The sequence below is a fragment of the Balaenoptera physalus genome, assembly GCF_965194825.1.
Source record: "Balaenoptera physalus genome assembly, chromosome: 10".
In the NCBI taxonomy this organism is placed as follows: Eukaryota; Metazoa; Chordata; class Mammalia; order Artiodactyla; family Balaenopteridae; genus Balaenoptera; species Balaenoptera physalus.
Window position 1 is genome coordinate 17,637,721 of NC_138889.1, and position 20,278 is coordinate 17,657,998.

The 20,278-nt window shown below is 50.2% G+C and overlaps 1 long non-coding RNA gene across 1 annotated transcript in view; it reads right to left on the minus strand.

Moving 5' to 3' along the window:
* Nucleotides 1-19,596, minus strand: part of LOC309637118 — a 43,919-nt gene extending 24,323 nt beyond the window's left edge. Inside the window, exon 1 of the long non-coding RNA XR_014250420.1 lies at nt 19,525-19,596. This is a non-coding gene — a long non-coding RNA (uncharacterized lncRNA). The remainder of the gene's footprint in view (nt 1-19,524) is intronic.
* Between the last annotated feature and the right edge of the window lie 682 nt (nt 19,597-20,278).

The following is a 20,278-nucleotide window of genomic DNA, read 5'->3' on the forward strand; positions in this document are numbered from 1 at the left end:
GGAAAGGCTTCACCAAAGTCATGGGGCTTGAGTTTAGCTTAGAAGGATGATTTGGGTTTAGTTGAAAGGAGACAGGTGCGGAAGACATTCTGATGGGAAAAATCCCATTAGGTAGGAGATCTGGCCAGAAAGACCCAGAAAGAGTTCAAGAGACACTGAACAGAACAGTTTGGCTGGAAAGGAGAGCTTATGTGAAGCAGAGATGGCAGACCTGTTTGCACATGTAAACTGAGGGCCAAACACCACTAAAGAACCCCTGGCTGAACTCTGTCCTGTTAGAGACCCACATCCCAGATCTTCCTAGTGAGGACAGAGGGATCTTGGGTTTGAGTTACTGGGTAAGGTTCAGATCTGGATTTGTGGCTGGAACCCCCGAGTGGCTGCCCACGCCCCATGGGCTTCAGGGCTCCATTCAGCCTTCTTCCCCACTTCTCCTCACCCGGAGCCTCGCGCCCAGCAGCTAAGGACAGCAGGAGTGATTTCTTAAATCACTTGAGATTTATGTGACCCCAACAGAGTATTTAATATCTGTAAATTCCCTTGAAACCTCTGTTTCCTTCATTGTAAAGAGGGGGTAATAATAATACCTATCTTACAGGGTTGCTGTGAGGATCAAATGAGATAAATTATGCAAAGTGTTTTGGCATATAGTAATTGCTCCATAAGATCGGGTATTATGATTATTATACCAAAATCCCTAATAAATTGTAGCTGTTCTTTGTTGTGATGGCACTTTATTTCATTCCTTTATCTAGCAAACTCTCAAATCTCAGCTTAAGTATTATGTCTTCGGGAAAGCCTTCTCCATCTCTCCCAGCAAGAGGCAGTTAGTTATTTCCCCAGTGCGTTCCTATAACACCCAGCCCACGTTTCTATTACAGCATCAGTACACTAGATTGATTTAAGTGTCTGTGTACACCCCACTCCACCACAACCACACATGCAGGAGTCTGAGCTACTTGAGAGTAGATTCCATGCCCCGTTCATCAGCATATACCCAGTGTCCACTTCAGGGCCTCAGCAATACAACGTTTAAGAAACGTCTATTGACTGCTCAGAAATTGCCATAACATAAAATATTTGTTAATTTATGTGTCTAAACATACATAATATCACTTTATTCGTATTCCAGTTGGTGAGGTGCATGCTTTGTTCCATGGGAGCAGCATTCCTTGGGGTTTGAGCAGAACTGGACCACCGAGGGAGCTGCAGCCGGAAAGTAGGACTCCCACATGTCTGGCCCCACTCTCAGAGGAATCCTCTGGAGCATAGCGTCCCTGAGACCACCACTCCCACCTGCAGCTTTGGGGCTTCCCTTCCCTGCTTCAGCAACTCGGCCCTGCAGAAAAAGTCTGCCCCAAGCAGAACAGGGCTGAAAATCATATTTTCACGGTAAGTCAAACCTCCTCTCCTACCTTAAATGAAAGGTATTATTTTTGAGAAGAGAATGTCACACTCTACCACCAAAATTCTGCTTCCTCAGCAGAAACCCTGGCAGTTTCTCTGCACAGCTGGCAGCTCTCCACCCAAGGCCAATGCTGGGAAATTCACCAGGCCCAACGCAAATCATGGGAGCACAAGTTCCTCTGTGATTAAAACAAGGGAAAGCAAAGTCAAGGAGCCTTCACTTTGCAGAAACAGGGCAGGGGTAGGAGATACTGTCCAGACACTCCACCCCAGGACCCAGAGCAAGTCCTAACTCTTCTTGGGAAATTCACCCATCACTTTGCCAAATAAATAAATTATCCCCCCCAGCTCAGCAACGTCTGTGCCTTTCCTGTGATAGATGATATCCTTTCAGCTTCATCTTTGGTATCTATAAAAATATACCCTTCTTAGCTGCCAACAAGCTATCAGTCCCTCATCTCTAAGCAATTCATTCTAGAGACCGAAACCTCTTTCTGATTCACCCACACTGAACCTTCCCTGGGTTAAAAAGCTTTGTACAGAGATGGGAGGGTGGAATATGTGTCAGGCAGTGAGTGAATTCGAATAAATGGGAAACTGTCTCTACTTTTTTTTTTAAACATCTTTATTGGAGTATAATTGCTTTACAATGGTTTGTTAGTTTCTGCTGTATAACAAAGTGAATCAGCTATACATAAACATATATCGCCATATCTCCTCCCTCTTGCATCTCCCTCCCACCCTCCCTATCCCACCTCTCTAGGTGGTCACAAATCACCAAGCTGATCTCCCTGTGCTTTGCGGCTACTTCCCACAAGCTATCTATTTTACATTTGGTAGTGTATATATGTCCATGCCACTGTCTCACTTCATCCCAGCTTACACTTCCCCTTCCCCGTGTCTTCAAGTCCATTCTCTACGTCTGCGTCTTTATTCCTGTCCTGTCACTAGGTTCTTCAGAACCTTTTTTTTTTTTTTTTTTTTTAGATTCCATATATATGTGTTAGCATACGGTATTTGTTTTCCTCTTTCTGACTTACTTCACTCTGTATGACAGTCTCTAGGTCCATCCACCTCACTACAAATAACTCTCTAGTTTTTAATGAGTGAGAAGGCACTTGGAAGAACAGGTCAGAAGCAGCCTTCTGTCCCTTGAGCTTCCTGTTGTGTCAGCTTCTGTGTGTGTGGCCTAGGGGCTGATCAGGTTCCAAGTCCCCAGGAGTCCCAGAAGCACTGGCTGCTTACCTAGCCGCCAGCTCTAAGTACGGACACAAGGGCACCGTGGTCACATTTTCCCAGATCTGGATGATTTGGGCCCTACTTAGCCTCTCCAGCCACTCCCGCAGGCTCCTGCCTCCTGACAGAAATATGAGTCAGCTCTGGGCAAAACCCAGATGATTAGCTCTGGTGTTCTGTGTCTTCTGGAGGCCCTGTGGCTGTGCTCAGGTGCCGACCTATTCCATCCTGGCACCCTCTCTACGGATTCAGCTTCTCTGAGGCCAGGAGGCCAGATGTTTTGCCTAGATGGATTCAGGGGCACAGGTGGTGACCTATGCGTGGCCTGCAAGGTCTCGTGGCAAGGCACCCCCATCCAGATGTTCCCCCTTGTAGGCACCTTGGCCGGCAGGGCGCATCATGTTATCGTGCAATGCTTTCCAAGGGGCCCATCTCCTCGGGAAATCTCCCAGTGACCACAAGTACCCTCCTTACCAAGGACTCTCCACTCAGAAATCTCCAGTCTCTTCCTGAAGCGCCTCACTCCATTGCGTGATGGGGCTGTGTGCAAACATTTGCTGTGATTTGTAAAATGATCCATATAATTAGGGAAAAGAGTTAAATAAAGGGACTGATTTCAGAGAGCGGGCTCTTAATGACACTAATACCTGACAAAAGGGGTCATTATGATGGGCTAATGGGCCTTGCCTGGCGTTCAGCTCTCTCAGGACACAATCCAACACACTCAATTATCAGCTAATCAGGGCCATTTTGTCAGAGGTTATTGCCCTGAAGTATCAATTATAGGAACATTATTAATACTTTATGGAGAAACCACTTGCATGAAAGTGTTAAACTCATGGGGCGAGCACTTCACCCCTCCCCTCCCCACTAGGACCCATCATCTGCCATCTCTTTTCGCCCCCATTTAATTCCCCAACTGGGTAATTTTCCCAGACCCCACTGGTTCTACTGGGAAGGAGCCAGGGCCATGATGATGTTCCCAATCCTGTCACCTGTGACCGAACTGGCACTCCCAACTCTTAATGCCACCAGCTGGCAACAAGTGGCTTAATCCGAAGCCAAGGCATCACTGCCTCAAGATGAGGGAGGGAAGCTGAGGGCCATAGCATTGTAGGAACAAGAGGTTTGTGGGTGTGTGTGTGTGTGTCTGTGTGTATGTCTTTCTCTCTCTGTCTCCCTCTCTCTCTCTCTCCATCTCCCTCTCTCTGCCTGTCTCTGTCTCTGTGTGTATATGTCTATCTCCTTGTCTTTCTATCTTCCTCTCTCTCTTCTTCACTCCCTTCCCCCTCCTAATCCTCTTCCTCCTCCACTTTCTCCCTCTTCTTCTCCCTCTCCTCCCCCTCCTCCTCTCCTTCTTCTTCCTCTTCCCCTTCCCCTTCTCCCTCTCTCTCTCTCTCCAGTGTTGTCCTTTCAAAGAAATGGAAAACAGATACACAGGGACCCTCACTTCCAGATACAGCCTGTTCAGGATGCCATCTTTGCTGTTCCCTAGAATCTACTTCTCCTCCACGCCGGACACAGGAATTTCTCACCACTATGGAGGCACCATCAACACAGAAACTGGAGGAATAACTCTAAAAACACGCAAAGGACTTTGGAGTCAGATCAATGAGAATTCCAATCCCATGACTAACTGGCAGTGGGATCTCAGGCAAGTCACCTAACCTCTTGGAGCTGTGGTTGTCAGATCTCCCAGGACACAGCGTAGTTTAGAATACCAGCTGGGCCACTTACTAATTGTGCAAACTTGAGAAAGTTATTCCACCTCTCTGAACCTAGTTTTTCACACATAGGATAGAAATAGGTCTGTCCATATGCTGGAGCTATGACAAAGGTTAGATGAGAATGTGCACATAAGCACTGGTCCTGCGCCTGACACATTCCATCCACGGGGAGCAGGAAACTTACTCTGCAGTGGGGCTCTGGGGTTGAAATACTTGCTCCTAAATAAACAATGAACATAAATGCTCAATGGAAGTAAGTTCTCTCTGTTCCCACACTCCTGAATAATTAGATAACTGCCAGGAGGGGGAGGGTTAAGCACTTTTTCCAGCTAGAACAGAAAGCAGTAGTGACCCCTTGAGACCCCTTCCAGTGTTCTGTTGTCGTGCGGAGGTGCCCAGCCCACCTGGGAGAAGCTGGCCTTTGGGGATGGGTGAGAATCTCCACTGTCATGGCCCAGCAAGTCTAGACCTGCCCCTCACAATCAGGCACCTAGCCAGCAGAAAGGAGATTCGGCACCATGTGGGCATCTCCTATAATCTGGCTTATAGGCAGAGTTTAGACTCATGAGAGAAAAGTAAGAAGGAAGGAAGGGGGAATTTGCTTTGGCATTTAATGGTCTCTCTCATCACTGTCAACCCTACTCTGTGGTTTCGAAAAGAGAAGTAAAAACATGGCTGTGTTCATGCCTTCACCAACTGTTGTTGAGGACCTGGCATGAGTTGAGCAGTTTGATCACAGTCTGAATGGGAAAGGCCAACTCAGGAACAGATCAATTCTACTGGAGTTTGATCTATGTGCTAATGTAAGTGTTTATCTATGCATGTTTAAAGCTTCCTGTAACTCCTGGTTAAGCCAAAAGACTGTGAGTTATTCCATTTCGGAAGCAAAGATCAAGAACAGAAACGTATGAAAACATTCAAGTGTTGGAAGAATTGGCGAAATTGGTGATCATCCTCAGCTCAACTGAGTACAGACATCGAAGAATGAATTTCGTTCGTAACTGTGAGATCTGGGGTCAAAAGTGTGAATCTGAACGTAGTTTAAAATGCAGAAAAAGCCTGCCACCTCTTTCCTGGGGACCAGAAAGCAGCCTAGGCGTTTGGCTGACTCGAGGAGAATCCCGTCCAGTGGAGAGAGATGGTCAACATTTACAGTCAGTATCCTCCAGATGCGGCCGGAAAGGAGGAACAGACACTTATAGACAAAAGGCTTCCACATCATGCTCAGGGCAGCCTGACGCAGGGCTCGATGGCGAGCAGTGTTGGTTGAAGGTCTGAAGGTGCTGAGAATCAATCCTTCCGCTCCTTGATCATGGGGTATAAATGTGCTGTTCAGTGAGCCTGGGTCATTAGCGTTTGCGGTAAGAAGTTATGGGGTTAAGTGCTACCAGGGGTTTGAGCTGGGCTGACAGAGCCTGAGCCGCAGAGTAGGGTGGTTGCCTAGCAACAACACCTGTAGCACATTAAGCAGGCAGTCAGCTTTGTCAGCTTCTAGCAGGGGCTTTGCAGAGCGGAAGATGGGGGTGGAGGAAGGATAAGGGGGCACAGAAGTGGAAATCCGGACAGTGGCTCTCAAGACGAAAGAGGGGACAAAACTGAAAGTCCCACCAATGAGGCTTTATGTCTATTTTCCTCAAGCAGGAGGCAGGTAGGCAGCTCAGGTGGGAGTCCAGGGTAGGTGTCCTTAGTATGGCTCTTGTCTCTTCCTAAGACCCTCACATGAAGCCCCGTGTGAAGCTGGAACCCTCTTCCTCAACCCAAGCTCTCTCTCAAAGAAGGAATCTCAGGATTTGCTGACTTGGGGAGGGGGTGGGAATGGTGAGGAGGAGGCGCTTTGTGGTTTTGTTTCTGGATTTGGGAGGATTGGGAGCTCTTTCCGTTGACTCATCTTCGAGGAAGGGCCACGGAAACAAAAGCAAAGACCCTGAGAGGGTAAAATCTTTCTCACTGCCTTCCTTTCTCACCTTCCCACGCACCCCTCTGGACTGCATCTCATGCACACCTGAGATCTGACTGAAAGAAAGAAAAGATTTGGGGAAGGGCAGAGAACTTAATAGTATTGTTGCCACTGTCTTTATAGAATTCATGGTCTAGCTAGCCCCTTGACTTTTCTCAGAATTCCCAAGCTGCCTCGGGGGTGGGGGAAGGGGAGCGTGGAAGGGCAAAGAGCCGTGTACCATATGGGAGGGGCCTATTCAAAATGTAGCCCCAGCAATCAGAAGACTTGGGGTCAACTCCACTGTGTCACTTGTAAGCGACGTAGCTGTTGGCCTATACCTGTACTGAGGCTCGATTTTCTCATCTGTAAAGTGGGTGGTAATTACATCTGCCCTACTTACCTTATGGGGATCGAAGAAGGCATGTTACAAACGCTATAAATCCTCCTACGTGTATAAAGTATCCGTAATACAGAGAAGACACCGACGTACCTGCTCTTTTGGACTGGCCTGAGCTATTCGCTATTTGGCCCAAAGCAGAGGAGAGAGAAGCAGCCACGTGACTGTTGCTGGGTAACTCAGTGGCAGAAGGGCTCTGAGAGGAGGCCTATTTAACTATTCTATTGTAGGTTCACTGGTTCAAATCCAGCCCTAGGCCAACAATTACAGTAATCATTGGGTTTGGAATTCAGAGAGGCTGACTTTCAGAAGACCTTTTGCTTATCTATTACCCACTGAGTTTTTAGCAGACGCTTATGCATGAGGTTATGAAAGGAGGCTGGAGAACCTGACTCATGGCCCTAAACACGCATCCACCCACCCTCCCCTCCGCAGATCAAGCTTCTCCTTCTAGATTATCTTAAAAGGCGGTCCAGTGACAAGGGGCACGCGTGTGTCCTCTGGGTTTGGAAATCCACATCAGCATGCCAGCCAGACGTGCCGCCGCCTGAGGGTCCCCCTCCTACCTTGATCCTCCCTTCACGTCTGAAGAAGCAGGAAAGTCTCCCTTGCCACACATCACCTAAGATAGATCCTCCCCAACTCTTTAAGTCACACCACATCTGATTAGGAAAAAGGAGAATCTCTGCAAAAAGCAGCAGAGAGAAGGCCCACCCAGGCTAACGTAGCTAGCTACTCACTGGTCCGGAAGGCACCAGACCTCTGCGGGGTTTTGTGGGCTTTCTGCCTGGGTGGCCCCGGGGTCTGCAGTTGCCCTGCCGCCCCCAGGGTGACAGACAGTGTGACTGTGTGTGAGCTGCTCGCTCCATGGCTTCTCCGATCCCCATGTTGTGCTGTTATTTTCGTGCTCTGGGTTATATTTAACTCAAGTCATAATATTTGGGGTTGGGGGGGGGGCGGGTTGGAAGCCTGCTGTTTCACCAAGAAAGGCATTTGAATATTCTCAGTTCCAGAGAATTCCAAGGGCTCCGGGAAGAGAGTGAGGCAGTTGCCCCAGATTTGTCTGACACATTGCGGTCACGTGGACTCCATTAGCGGATGACTGAGGCGGTGAGCAGGCAGCCTAAAGGAATGTTGTAGAAAGGATGAAGGGAAGCTAGTGAGTGATGTCAGCAGGAGGCTGATGCCTCTGGGGGTCCCAGGGCACTCGCCCCACACATCCCCAAAGGGAGGGAATCTCTAATTGGCACTATGGTCCGCCCCCGTTACCTCCCCACCTCTTACGGCTGGTGTCAGTCTGAGGGGGAGGCAGAACTCGAGTCCCATGTGATGTGAGAGGCACATGCAGCTTATCCCCCACAGAAGCTCTCATTCCCGATGCCTCTGATAAGAAAGGAAAGCATCCAAAGGGAGCCCATCCTCATCCCGGGAGTCGGTGTTTCCCCCAGAGAAGCCCCGGCAAGGTTAGCACGGGGCAAAATCCAGAGCTGTCCAAAAAAATGCGGAAACACAGATAATTCTATTTCGTTCCTTACAGGATAAAGATATCCTTGAGGACACAGATTCACCTGTTTCCAGATTGTATGGACACGCTATATGTACTTTTAAATTCTGAATCTCTATTTTCCAAAAGTTCTTTCTATGTTGCATTATACAACACGTTTCTCTGGGAGACTCCAACTTTTTTCTTTTCTTCTTTTTTTTGGCATCACTTCCCTGAGGCAGGAAGGGCAGTTCAGGCAGAATCCCAAATGCACGGAGGTGGCGTCTCTGAGTAGATGGAGAGTGAGGACAGGCAGGCCAGCCACGTGTTTCTCATTATGGTGTCTAGACACAGGCAGGTCTCAAAGCTGCAGGAGAGGAAAGGTGTCATGTCCCAAGGCACCAAACACTTTCCAATCTGAGCAGACACCAATCCCCTCACCAGTGAGGGCAGCTGGCCGGAGACCCACACAGTATTCCATGAGGACAGGTCCTACTCACGCCTGTGAGTGGAGGGGTCCAGGAGTCAGTGACTCAGGGGGCGGAAATTAAGGAGGCCCTTGCAGTCAGAGGCTATCCTGGTCCCCAGCCGTGGAGAGCATCATCTCATCTCCAGTTGGAACTAAAGCACTAAAACCAGCCTTTGCTTCACATTCATGGGAACTGACATATGGTATAATTTTTTTTTTAAATCTTCCAAGTTCCCTAGGCAGCTTTGACGTGAATATTAATACTAACATAATTTCATGATGATTAGAGAACACAATTAGGGGCTATTAATAATGACACAAATAATGACATTTAAGGCCTCATTTTTAATTTGAGTAATATTCTGTCTGGTGGTATTTAAACAGTCCTGTCTGGCACAATTAGGGCAGTGCTAGGGTGCAGTCACTGCTCACAGAATCGTCAGACCCACCTCCCCCACTCATCTACATGGCAGAGGAGATAGATGGGGAAGGTTGCCCCAGACCTGAGATGCTGTAGCAGAGGCCCCTTGGACAGAGGGCCTTGTGAGCGGATTGCAACAGAAGAGTCCAGCTCGAGGAAGATGGCTGGTGGCTGGATTGGAGTCCACTGAGAAGCTCGTTGCTTCCATCCTTAGGTATCACTCTCCTCCTCAGAGTTGGAGGGACGGTGCAGGTTTCAATGTTCCCATATCAATCATACTTGAGCTGCAGAATGTAGCTCCCGTTCCATCCCAGAAGCCTCTCCAACACATTATCCTACTCCTATCATAGCATCTAGTACATTCGATTCTAATTATCTGTTTACTCATCCACCTCCCCAGCAGACTGCTCACTTGTTGAAGGGCTGGGCTGTCTATTTGTCTTTAAACCCTCAGTTCCCAGGCACATAGCAGGCTCTCAGTGAGTGTTTGTTGAATGACTTAATGACCAAATGACAGTGTTCTACCTTCCATCCACTGGGTGCATGTTGGAAGCTGAAATCCCATCACAGCATTATACCTGCAGGAGCTCTAAACTGCATCTTTGGGGCATTTCTGACCAACAGCAAACATGTAGAAGCTGACTGGGCTGGTCGAGGGGTGCAGAGAGAGGAAATGTCCGTGAGATACAAAACTTCAGGGGCTCAATGGGTAGAAGCCAGGGATGGTTAGGACTTAACCCAAAGACCTTGACCTTGGTTAAACGGCATTAACCCACTGGGGAAAGCATACTCTAATTTCATAATATATTTTAGTGTTGTAGACTCAATTCTGTCTGAAGAGAATTGATAGATAAGCCTGGACTAGAAACTAGGTTTTCTCTCAATCCAGGATTCTACACCAGAAAGGAGGAACCGAACCAACAAACTTCCTGATAAGTGAGGATCTTAAATGAATAACTAGGAAGAAGAGGAGGAGGAGGAGGAGGAGGGGGAGGGGAAGGAGGGGGGAGGAGAAGAAAGAGGTGAGGGCGCGGGGAGGAAGGAAAGAATATTGGTGAGCATTTATCCTGGGCAGGCATTTCAGGTACTTTACACCATCTTCTCTGATCCTCACAATAATCCTATGAGATATATATTATTATTATTTTCACTTCACAGATGGTGGAACTGTAGTTTAAAGAAGTTAAATCAACGCGCCAGGTCCCGCAGCGGTACGTGGCTGATCCTGGCTTCAAACCCATGTCTGTCCGACTCCAGAGCCCAGATTGTCACCACCCACTGAACTCGGACAGGTGACCGAGGAGGAGGAAGAGGAGGACATGTAGGATGCTGATGCCTCACAAGAGGGACAGGAGAGCCCCTTGATGCCCCTCCCACCTAAGGATCCTGCGGGGTCTGCAGGGGGACCGACGGAAATCCTCTGGCCAAGAGCCAGAGCAGGCAGCCCTGGAGCCAATGAGGGCAGGAGGCTAGACTCCTGGATCCGGTGGCCCTGGACATGTCCAAGGACACAGCTGGCAGGCAGCCGGCTGCAGTGCAGGCCGACGGTGCTTTGGCCGAGGCCAGCAAGGCTGCAGAGGCCGGGGCAGGGTCTGCAAACAGCAGGAAAAGTTAAGTGGAACCTTTCTGGGTAATTGACTCTGCCTGCCTGCAGGACCCCCTGCCAGGCCCAGGCAGGCCCGGGCCTGACACACTGCAACCTGTCTGGCATCTGTTCTGTGGGGCAGGGCGCCTGGTTGACAGCAGCCTGGAATTTCGTTATAAGACTCCCCCTTTCCGTTGCAAGGCTCCTTTTGTCTGAATCCCTGATGCCCACAGGCATGATGGGATTGAATGGAGGATGGAGGACTGGGGCCCACCAGAGGCCCTCCAGCCTCCCTCAGCATCCCTTCCAGCTGGTGAGCTGGTACCCACACCCCTCCCAATGCCACGTGCAAACTATCAGAGAGGCGTGGGGAATTCAGAAGGGCACTGGGTCCCCATCAAGGGATTCCTGTAGCAGCAGGAAGCCCCTGAAAGCCCCCGAAGCTGGTCACTCACCAATTTTCTCCTCCTAGGGCAGAATACTTATTTTCTGCTGCTACTTACCACCATCCCCCAAATCCTTCCCTCTCCCTCCTGATCCGCACAGCCTGGGCATTCTGCCCACCCATCCCTCACACCCAGCCTTCCCAAAGCAACAGCAGGAGATGTGATCTGCTTTGACAGGGACCCAGGGTCCCCGTGCCTTGACCATTTGGGGAAGCAGCTGCAGAGGGCATGTGGGGGACTCAGGAAGGGCTCAGAGGAGACGGGAGCACAGGAATCAAAGGTAGCGTGAGGACAGAGCTTCCCAGGACCCAGGTGGGGGGACAAAGTAGCAGAGCAGCCATGTAGGAACAAGCCAGGGGCAGGGCGAGACCAAGCCCCCCGACCCCGGCTCCTCTTTCGGCTCTGGGGTTGCTTCTCACTCTAGTTTCACATGGGTTTAAACCAACCTTCTTGTCTTCCCCTACTCACCTGCAGCTTCTCCCGGTGCCGAGGTCTAGGACTGACACTGCCATTCTCCCAGCTGTGAGTTACCTCGGGGGTCTCCTGAGTGCACCTCCACAGCCAATCAGAAGCAGAGTAACACTGATTCCCCCTCCCGGTGTTTCACTACATTCCATGGGTACCAGTCAAGGTGAAGCCTTTAGACCCTCTTGCCCAGACTGTTACAACTGCCTCCTAGCTAACACCTGGGCCTTCTATCTCTCCTCACGTCACCCCCTGCTATATATACCATTATCAGAATTAAATTCCTGAAGGGTAAAAGTTATATCCAACATTTACAAAGACCTTACTGTGTGTCAGGCATTATTCTAAGCACTCCACAGACATTACTCATTTGATCCTTACAACGGCTCCATGGGGTAAGTACTGTTTATCATTCCTATTTTACAGATGAAAGAACTGAGGCACAGGGAGATTAAATAATCTGCCCAAAGTTGCATAGCGAGGCAGTGACAGGGCCAGGAATCAAAATCTCCACTCTTTCTCCTATGAGTAGCAATGCTCACATCAGACTCCCTCTTTCTTCAAAAATGTTTAGGGTTTTCTCACTCTCTATCCCACCCCAAATCCACCTCAGTAGCTTCCACGCCTTCAAAACCCTGTCCTAACCTAACTTCCTAGTCTCATTCTCAACCCCCGCTTTCCAGCCCAAGCTGCTACGTTTTCTTCCCCCAGAGATACTGAGCCTGGGAAGCTTTGTTCTCGGTGTACCTTCTATCGCCCCATTTCTGCCTGCCCAAATCCCTCCCTTCTCATCCCCTAGCCCAGCCAAAAGTCAGTCTTTGCCCTTTTTGAACTCTTCTTAGGAAAGCAGATTGTTACAGTGGCAAGAGAATTGGCCTGGGACATACTGGGTTAAAATACTTACTCTTAAATACCTATTCTAAAACACTTATTAATGGCTCTGTCACCTTGAGAAAGCAAATTCACCTCTCTGAAAATCAGTTTCCTTGTCTATAAAAAGGGGGTGATGATAATAGTACTTATTTTCCAGAGTTGCTGTAACGATTAAGAGATGTGATTCGGGGAAATTACCACGCGGCTCCTAATGGATCCTCAGTCAAGGCTAACATCCCCACCCGGCCCCACCCCCCAGCTTCCTGCCCTCACAGCATTTACCCCGTCTCCCTGGCATTTTAGCTGTTCAAGTCCTCAGGAAACTGTAAAAGTTACTTAAGGGCAGGGGTGACCCATCAGTCTCTGAATTCCCCTGCACAACTTGCCAAGTGCCAGACATTGCTGGTGCTCCATCCATGAATGAATAAATGCATGAATCCATCTAAATGCTTGACCAGGGTCAATTCAAATGTTAGAGAGGGGATCCACCTACCAAAGAAGGTAGATCCAGACCATCTCTGAGTCCCCTTCAACCTTGAGAGTCCATAACGGGAACAATCTCCTTCCTAGACAGAACTTGTGCAAAACACAGAATTCTCTCCCTATCTCACTAACGACATCAGTGTGAGGTCACATTGACTCTTCAAATCCGTTTCCAGCCCACTCATTTTTCTCCTCCGAATTCTTTTTTCCGGGGGTCTGGCATTTCCAGTCCATCCTAGGAGGCTGAGGTTCTCTGGCGGCCCCAAAGCACGGCGGCCCCTGGCGGAAAAGTCAAACCAGCAAATAGAAATGTCACTCAATCATTTCCCCGTGCTTTCCTCTCATTGGCCTTCTCCACCGCATATAATGAGAACTGCTTTTTGCCCAAATATTGTTTGAATTTCAAATACACAATTTCCCCGGGGGTGACCAGATGAAAAGAAAACTCGGGTTTGCAGCATAAGACCTCTATGAGGAAGTTGCCTTGAATGAACACCAAAACGAAATTTTTATTGAGTTCCTTGAAATGACAGAAGCACATCAAGGCAACCGGGCTCCCTTCCCACTGTGGTGTGCTAAAATTATTTTAAATGAACACCAAGGAAGCACCCCTCAAGGGGTGAGGGAAGAAGGAAAAGATTTTAAACGCAGTGGGCAAAATGATATATCCGTTCATGGTGTCTACCCCATCCTTACAAGCACCCCAGCGTGTGCCTTCCTACATGCCTCTCTGTACAGGCATTGACTGTCCACAGCTGGGGTTCTTAATCAGAGTGGGGAGGAGAGTCTAAGGGGCCTTAGGGCAATGATTCTCAATCTTGGCTGCATTAGAATCCCCTGGAGTGTTGTAGAAAAAATACTGATGCCCAGATCCCACCCTGGACCGTTTCAATCAGAATCTATGTGTGTAAGGCCTAGACCTCAGAATTTTATCAGAGCTCCCAGCTGATTCAAATGTGCAGCCAGGGTGGGAGGTATACATAGATTCGGAGGGTGTAACCCCCCAGAAATGGCGGCTAAACTTTTGTATGCATGAGAATGTGTGTGTTTCTGGGGTGAGGGGTCATAACTTTCAGATGATTCTTTAAAATATCTGCAACTCCAAACGGGTTTTAAAAATAGGTCTACAGCTTGTGTCTTGGGTTCCTTCCAGCAGGAAAATGATATGAACCTAAGATGTTGAGGGTTAAGCGCTAATCAGCAAACAAAAGTTCTCTGGTTCCTCGAGGGGTGAGCTTGTTGATCAAGATCCCACATGGCAAGAAGCTGTCAGTGAGGGGCCCAGGGACACTGACGGGGGCGGGGGGGGAAGACCCACTGAAAAACAGAGGGAAGCATTCTTGCAGGCAAAAACTGGGCACTGGGCACTCGGTGTAATTTACTATTTCAGCAGCCCTGCCTGTGGCTCAGCTGACAGCTGTGCCCAGCTTGGCCTCCGAATCTGGACATCAGAAGCCAAGACCATAGAGAGGGTCGAATGCCCAGGATCTCTTATTTTGGGAGCTCCAATATCTCTGGCTGACCAGCGCACTCCATAAAACTGTCCTGAGAGCCAGCTGGTAAGTGTGTGCTGGGGGCTGGAGAGAGGCAGATGGGGGTGGAGCCCCTGAACGGCATCCCCAAGACCAAAGCGGTCCCTTGGAGCCTACAGTACCATCAGAACATGATTTCAATAAATCCGGGAAGGGGGCGGGGGAAAGCTGCGCAAGGAGGGAAGGTGCTGGCCTCCTCTACACCCCAGGAGCCCTCCTCCAAGCCCCGGAGGCCATCCTGTTATCAACACCACTCACCCCCACTCCTCCTGTCCCGCCCCCACCCCCATCCCCCAGGGCCTGGTGGGACCTCAGAATCTGGGCTCTGCCAGGGTACAGCCAGGCCTGCCTGCAGCTCTGCCACTGCCAAAAGGCAAGAGGGCCAGGTTCAGGGGCTTCCCAGCTCCAAGTCAGCTGCTTAAGCGCTCAGCCCTGCTCATGAAAGGGCCCCCTCTTCCTCTCTTCTCAGCTCTGTGCTCTAATTTATCCTCCCCTTTGATAACCAACTCCAAACACATTCAGTCAAGGCCGGGCCATCAGCGCACAAAGGCCTGTGCTCTCCCAGCTGAATGCGACACTTCACTCTTGGGGGGATTTCTATAGAAGGCAAAATCCACCAAACAAGCTATTACACTTAAATCAGACAATGCCCGAGGTGAGGAGACCAGCGTTAATGACTCAGCTAGCAGCGGGCTTCTCTATCTGGAAGCTCTACCACAGCATGGGAGAACAACCCGCTGCCCTTCCCAGCCTCACGGCCAGATGCCTCTCCTGCTCCCGGACTAGAAAGTTGACCCTCCGTGTCCGCTGGTTCTCTGAATCCTGAGGGTTGATTTTCCCCAGGCCTGCATAGACTGACTCTTGATTCCCTTTTTGCCTAGGAAAAAGAACCCGAGAAAGGAAGTCTGTCTGCCCCCTTCTCTCTCCTTCATTCTGAAGATGAGGAAACCACGGGAATTGTTGAACGTCACACAGGCAGCTAGAGGCAGAGCCAGGATTAGAATGCCTTGTTCTCACCTCATTCAATTCATACAAGAACTAATATAAATTAGGTGATGCATAGAAGGCACTTTGCATAGTTTCCGGCAGAGGAAAACACTCAATAAATACCGGTTGTTTTTTGTTGTAGTAGTAGCAGCATTTTTAGGTGTCATTCAACTACTCAGGCAGTGCTTGTCATGAGCCAGACAGTCTTCGGGGTGAACGTGACACAGCGCTGCCCTCCTGGAGCTTACATTCTAATGGAAGATTCGAACTGGTCAACAGACAATTGCAGTACAGAGTGGTAAGTGATAGCACAGGGGAAGTAAAGGATGCCTCAGGAGTCCACAGGAAGCGCACCTAATCCAGACTGTGGGGCTTGGTGAAGAGAATCTGGTGTTTTAGCTGAGACTGAAGGAGGAGTTGGATCTAGCCAGATGAAGGGGGGTAGGAAGGAGGGGGACAGGTTGGGGAAGATAGAGATTTCTAGGAGGAGGGTATAATTGAACGTGCAAAGGCAGATGAGGTATGCAAAGGTGAAGAGGGTAAGATGCAACGGGATAACTGGCCTTGACGGGGTGAAGACAGGGTTGTGCAGGGCGGAAGGTCAATGGCTGTGAGACGTGAGGCTGGAGAAATAGGCACAAGTCATCTCATGAATCACATGATAAGCCATAGAAAGGAGCCTGGGCTGTATCCAGAGGAGCAAGGGGATGACAGGATCCATGGGCATGGTAGAGATCTCAGGATGTATTGGGGGAAATGGGCTGCGGGGGAGCAGGGCAGGGAGAACACTTAGCAGGTCAAGCCCCAGTTTAGCACTTGTTCCAAATTCCATTTCAACCCATTACGTGGTTCTAATCTTGAGTCACCAAATAAGGCCCACCATTAAGATGACTCAGGGAAGGCGGAGTAAGCGGAAAGTAGAGAGCTGTGGCCACAGGAACAGAGAAATCGAACGACAGGTTCCGCTGGCCACTTGGTCCATTATCCAAAGCCTGGAGCGCCGTATAGTGAGAGCAAGTTCTTCCCCACCAAACAGATACGTGACCTTGGGCCACCTCCATTTCCCCATCTGTACAATGAGGACATTTACTAAGTAAGTGGTATGCTGCCTTGCAGTTCTCCCATTCTGTTGTTCTATTACTTGAAATATAGATCATATATTTTTATTCTAAGAAGCGTTGCTTTGCATTTTAATGTTTATAAAAACAACACAAAATGGTTTGCATATTATAATAGAGGAAACACAGCCCATCAAAATCAAGCACCCTGCATAACCATCCGACATTTCCTCTTCTGGGTCCAAGAGAGGCCCAGATTTGACACAGACCAGGCAAAGCTGGTTGGGAGCTATGGGCCTGAGCTGTCCCAGCTTCTCCTTGCAGCCTGTGAAACCCTCTTTCCCAGGCCCATTGCCCTGAGGAGTGAGGTTCTACAGAAGGCCACAGCACTCTCTCATCCAATAGCTCTGACAGTTGCTAAGGTAGAGGCCAAAGCTCCAAGGATTTTGGGCAGGTAAACAAAACAACAAATTCAGGCTGGGGTGAGAAAACAAAAAACCACATTAGAGCTGTCTTTGGCTGGAAAGTTGCTTTCCATCCCGTAGCTTTAGGACGCCAGCAGCATAGTGTCCAGAGGCACACAGCTGGATAGAACAATTCAAAAATTGCCTTGTTGGACTACAACGTGCCAATTTTTCCAATCTAGAGCCATTTTCACTATTACAGTCTATGCCGTCTAAGCCAGGAGATTTTTCTTCTGGGAGGGAAAATTGATTCCGAGGTTACCATTAACCCCCATTAGCACAGCACACCCCATTCCAAAACTATTCTTGGGAACCAAGGGGGCCAGAGGAAGCTCTAGAGGCCCATGGCGAGGTTGGTGCCCAACATCCCGGGTGCTAACAGCCAAAGTCCATTAGCCCCATGTCTCAGGGGGGGCAAGAGAGTGAGCGAGATGGAGAGAGGCGGGTGAGAGGAGTACAGAAGGATCTGGGAATGCGTTTTTCCAGGAATTCCTAGGCTTTGGAAGTTTGCTGGCACAGCTCACTTCATCTGGGTGGATTAGGAACTTACATGAGCTGAACAGCAGGAACCAAAGCTAAACTCTGCAGAGACCCTCTTTATTTTGACCTGTAGCTCTCACCTGTGACTGCCCTCTCTAAAGGGGGCCAGAGCCCGGTAGAGGAGTGTTCTCCAGGAGCTGGTTTGGAGTTGCCCATCCCATTCCCATTCCTTGTACCCAGCTGCTCAGGGCCCAGGTCTCTGCCAGATAACACAGCTATAAGGCAACTGGCTTTGTCTGCCCAGGTGCTCTATATGGAAAATCACTCCAAGTCATTCTAAGCACAGTCAAGAGCCAGCAGCCTTGATCATGGGGTGTCCTGTGACCTCCATCTTCCCAAACACAGAGCAAAGACCCACCAGCCCAGCAGAGGAGGCAGTGGTGACAGCGGCTGCTACAAAACAAGGAGAGAAAGACAACGGTGGGAACAAAAGGGAACAGCAGGCAACCAAGGAAAGCAGCACATCCACTACCTCTCAAGCGTTATTTTTTACATGCCTATGACAGAGCAGTCGGCACTGGTCTTGGATCCAGCAAGCCAGACTCTGAATTCTGGCTCTGCCACTTGACCTTGAATAAGTTAATCTTTCCCAGCCTCTGTTTCTTCTCCCCTACCCTGGAAGTAAAAATAACCATCTGGCATAGTTGAAGTCAACATTAAATAAGGTAACATAGCAAAGGAATGATTATATCCTAGTTTGCTCAGCAAATATATATGTATGTGTGTATATAAACAACTAAGGAAGCCCACCATCCACTCTAAAATGTCTCTTTATTGTTTATAGAACGACATAGTTTCATCCTTCTTGCCAGAGTTTGCTTCAGTGTCTGAGATTGTGGCTATGCGGATGACCAGCTCTGAACTGGTCAGAGAGCTTAGAAAGGAGGCCCCCTTAGTGCTGGGGGTTCTGGAGAGAGGAAAGCGCTCCAATACAGCAGGTCTTCCTTCCGTAAACATTTAGAGCATCTGCTACATGCTGGGTCCTGTACTGGGCACTGGGGCTCCCCAGTGAGCCGTATTTGGTCCAGTTCCAGCCCCCCAGGTGCCAGGGAAGCCAAGGCACCAGACCCATAAATACAGCTCATTACAACCCTACACGGTGAGGGCAGGGCAGGGTCACTGAGGGGGGTCATGGGACGGAAGGCGCGAGGAGGGCCCCCCAGGGGTGGGTCCGGGCACAGCGGCTGCTTCCGTCCCTGCAGAAACTGGGAAGTTGACCTCTCTTAGTCATCGGGTGATTTGTGCGGGAGGGGAGGGGAGCGCGCAGGGCTAAGTGCTGACGGGACGTCCCTGTCAACACAATGTTCCGCCTGGCCGGGCCTTCATATATAAAGATATTTAATGAATTAGTTAATTAATGAGAGGAGTTTGATTGATAGATCATATGGCGTTCGCAGCAGGGTGAGTCTGACCCTCGATATCGCCGCCTGGGCTGCAGTCCGTCCCCCTCACTGGTCGGGAGAGCGCGGTAGCTCCGGCAATTTGCATGCATTTAATGTAGCTCTTTAATAGGATGTAATGTTAGCGAAAGCCAAAAGCGCAGCAGCTGTAACTTAAAAGACAGCCCCATTACTGCAAGCCTTATAATTAGGGTAAGAGGGAGACTCGGTCTGCCATATGTTAAACTCTTTTGAGGTTAATAGCTCTGTAAGATTTTTGCAATTTAAAAAAATTACACTTGAAGGATGACAAGGCCCATCAATGAGGAGCCTCTCCACCGGAGGGAAGGGACAGAAGGGGCCCATGTCCCCCAAGGCCCTCCTTCCCGGGGACGTGGCCAGGTGGCCCCTCTCCCGCCACAGGTCACTCGTGTCCCCACCTGCTTCCCGCACCCCGGCCCCCTTAGCGCCTGGCCGCGGCTCAGCTCCGCGGAATCGGAGCTCGCCCACCTGGCTCGGCGCAGTCCCCGCAGTCCCCGCAGTCCCCGCAGTCCCTGCATCCTCCGAGGGAGGGAGGGAGGGCGCCAGGCGATCGGTGCGCACCGTGCCGGGAGCAGCGCGGCGCGTGCTTACCTTGCAAAGTCCCGGGCAACTCCAGAGCAATTACGGGTCCCCGCAGGTTCCCGGGCGCTGTTTGCACATTCCCGGCCTGAATCAGAGAACACGCAGCAGGCGCTGCCCCGGGGTGGGGAGACGAATTCGCTGGGAATTTGCTTGGTAATTACCAGGCACAAGGCCCTGGGGGTGTTTGCCACCTCTGTGCCACAGCCCACGCGGCAGGGTTGGGGATGGGGTGAGGGGCGAGTGTGATGCGGAGCCCTAGCTTGGGCCCGATGGACCCTGGAGCGCTGGCCCCTGCGCCCCGACCGCGACGTGGAACAGGAGGGCCTCCCTCCACTCACCAAGCCCTTGTGAGCCCGGCTGCGCCCTCCCAGGCTCCGGTGTCTTTCCCGAGGGCCCCTTCCCAGCGACCCAGGGGCCCCGGGGGGCGGTGGGGGGCAGTCAGCGGGAGTCCGTCTCTGGAGACTGGAGTACCCTCCTCCCGCGGTCCCGTCCCACAGCCTGAGCCCGGCGGGGCGCCCGGGAGAGCAGCCCGCCGGGCACATCCTCTTCCTCAGGAGTTCTGCCGCCGGCATCTTTCCCCTCCCCCTAGCTGCCACGCGGAGTGCGTGGGAGTCGGACCAAATTCCTGATGACAGACACTCCAGACAAAACAAGGGGAAAAAAAAGAAAACCCTCTTATTTTATTATTATTTTTTTTAAGGGGGCTCTTGTTAAAAGGAAATTACGGGAGCGATCAAATTACTGCTAATTGCACAATCACCTG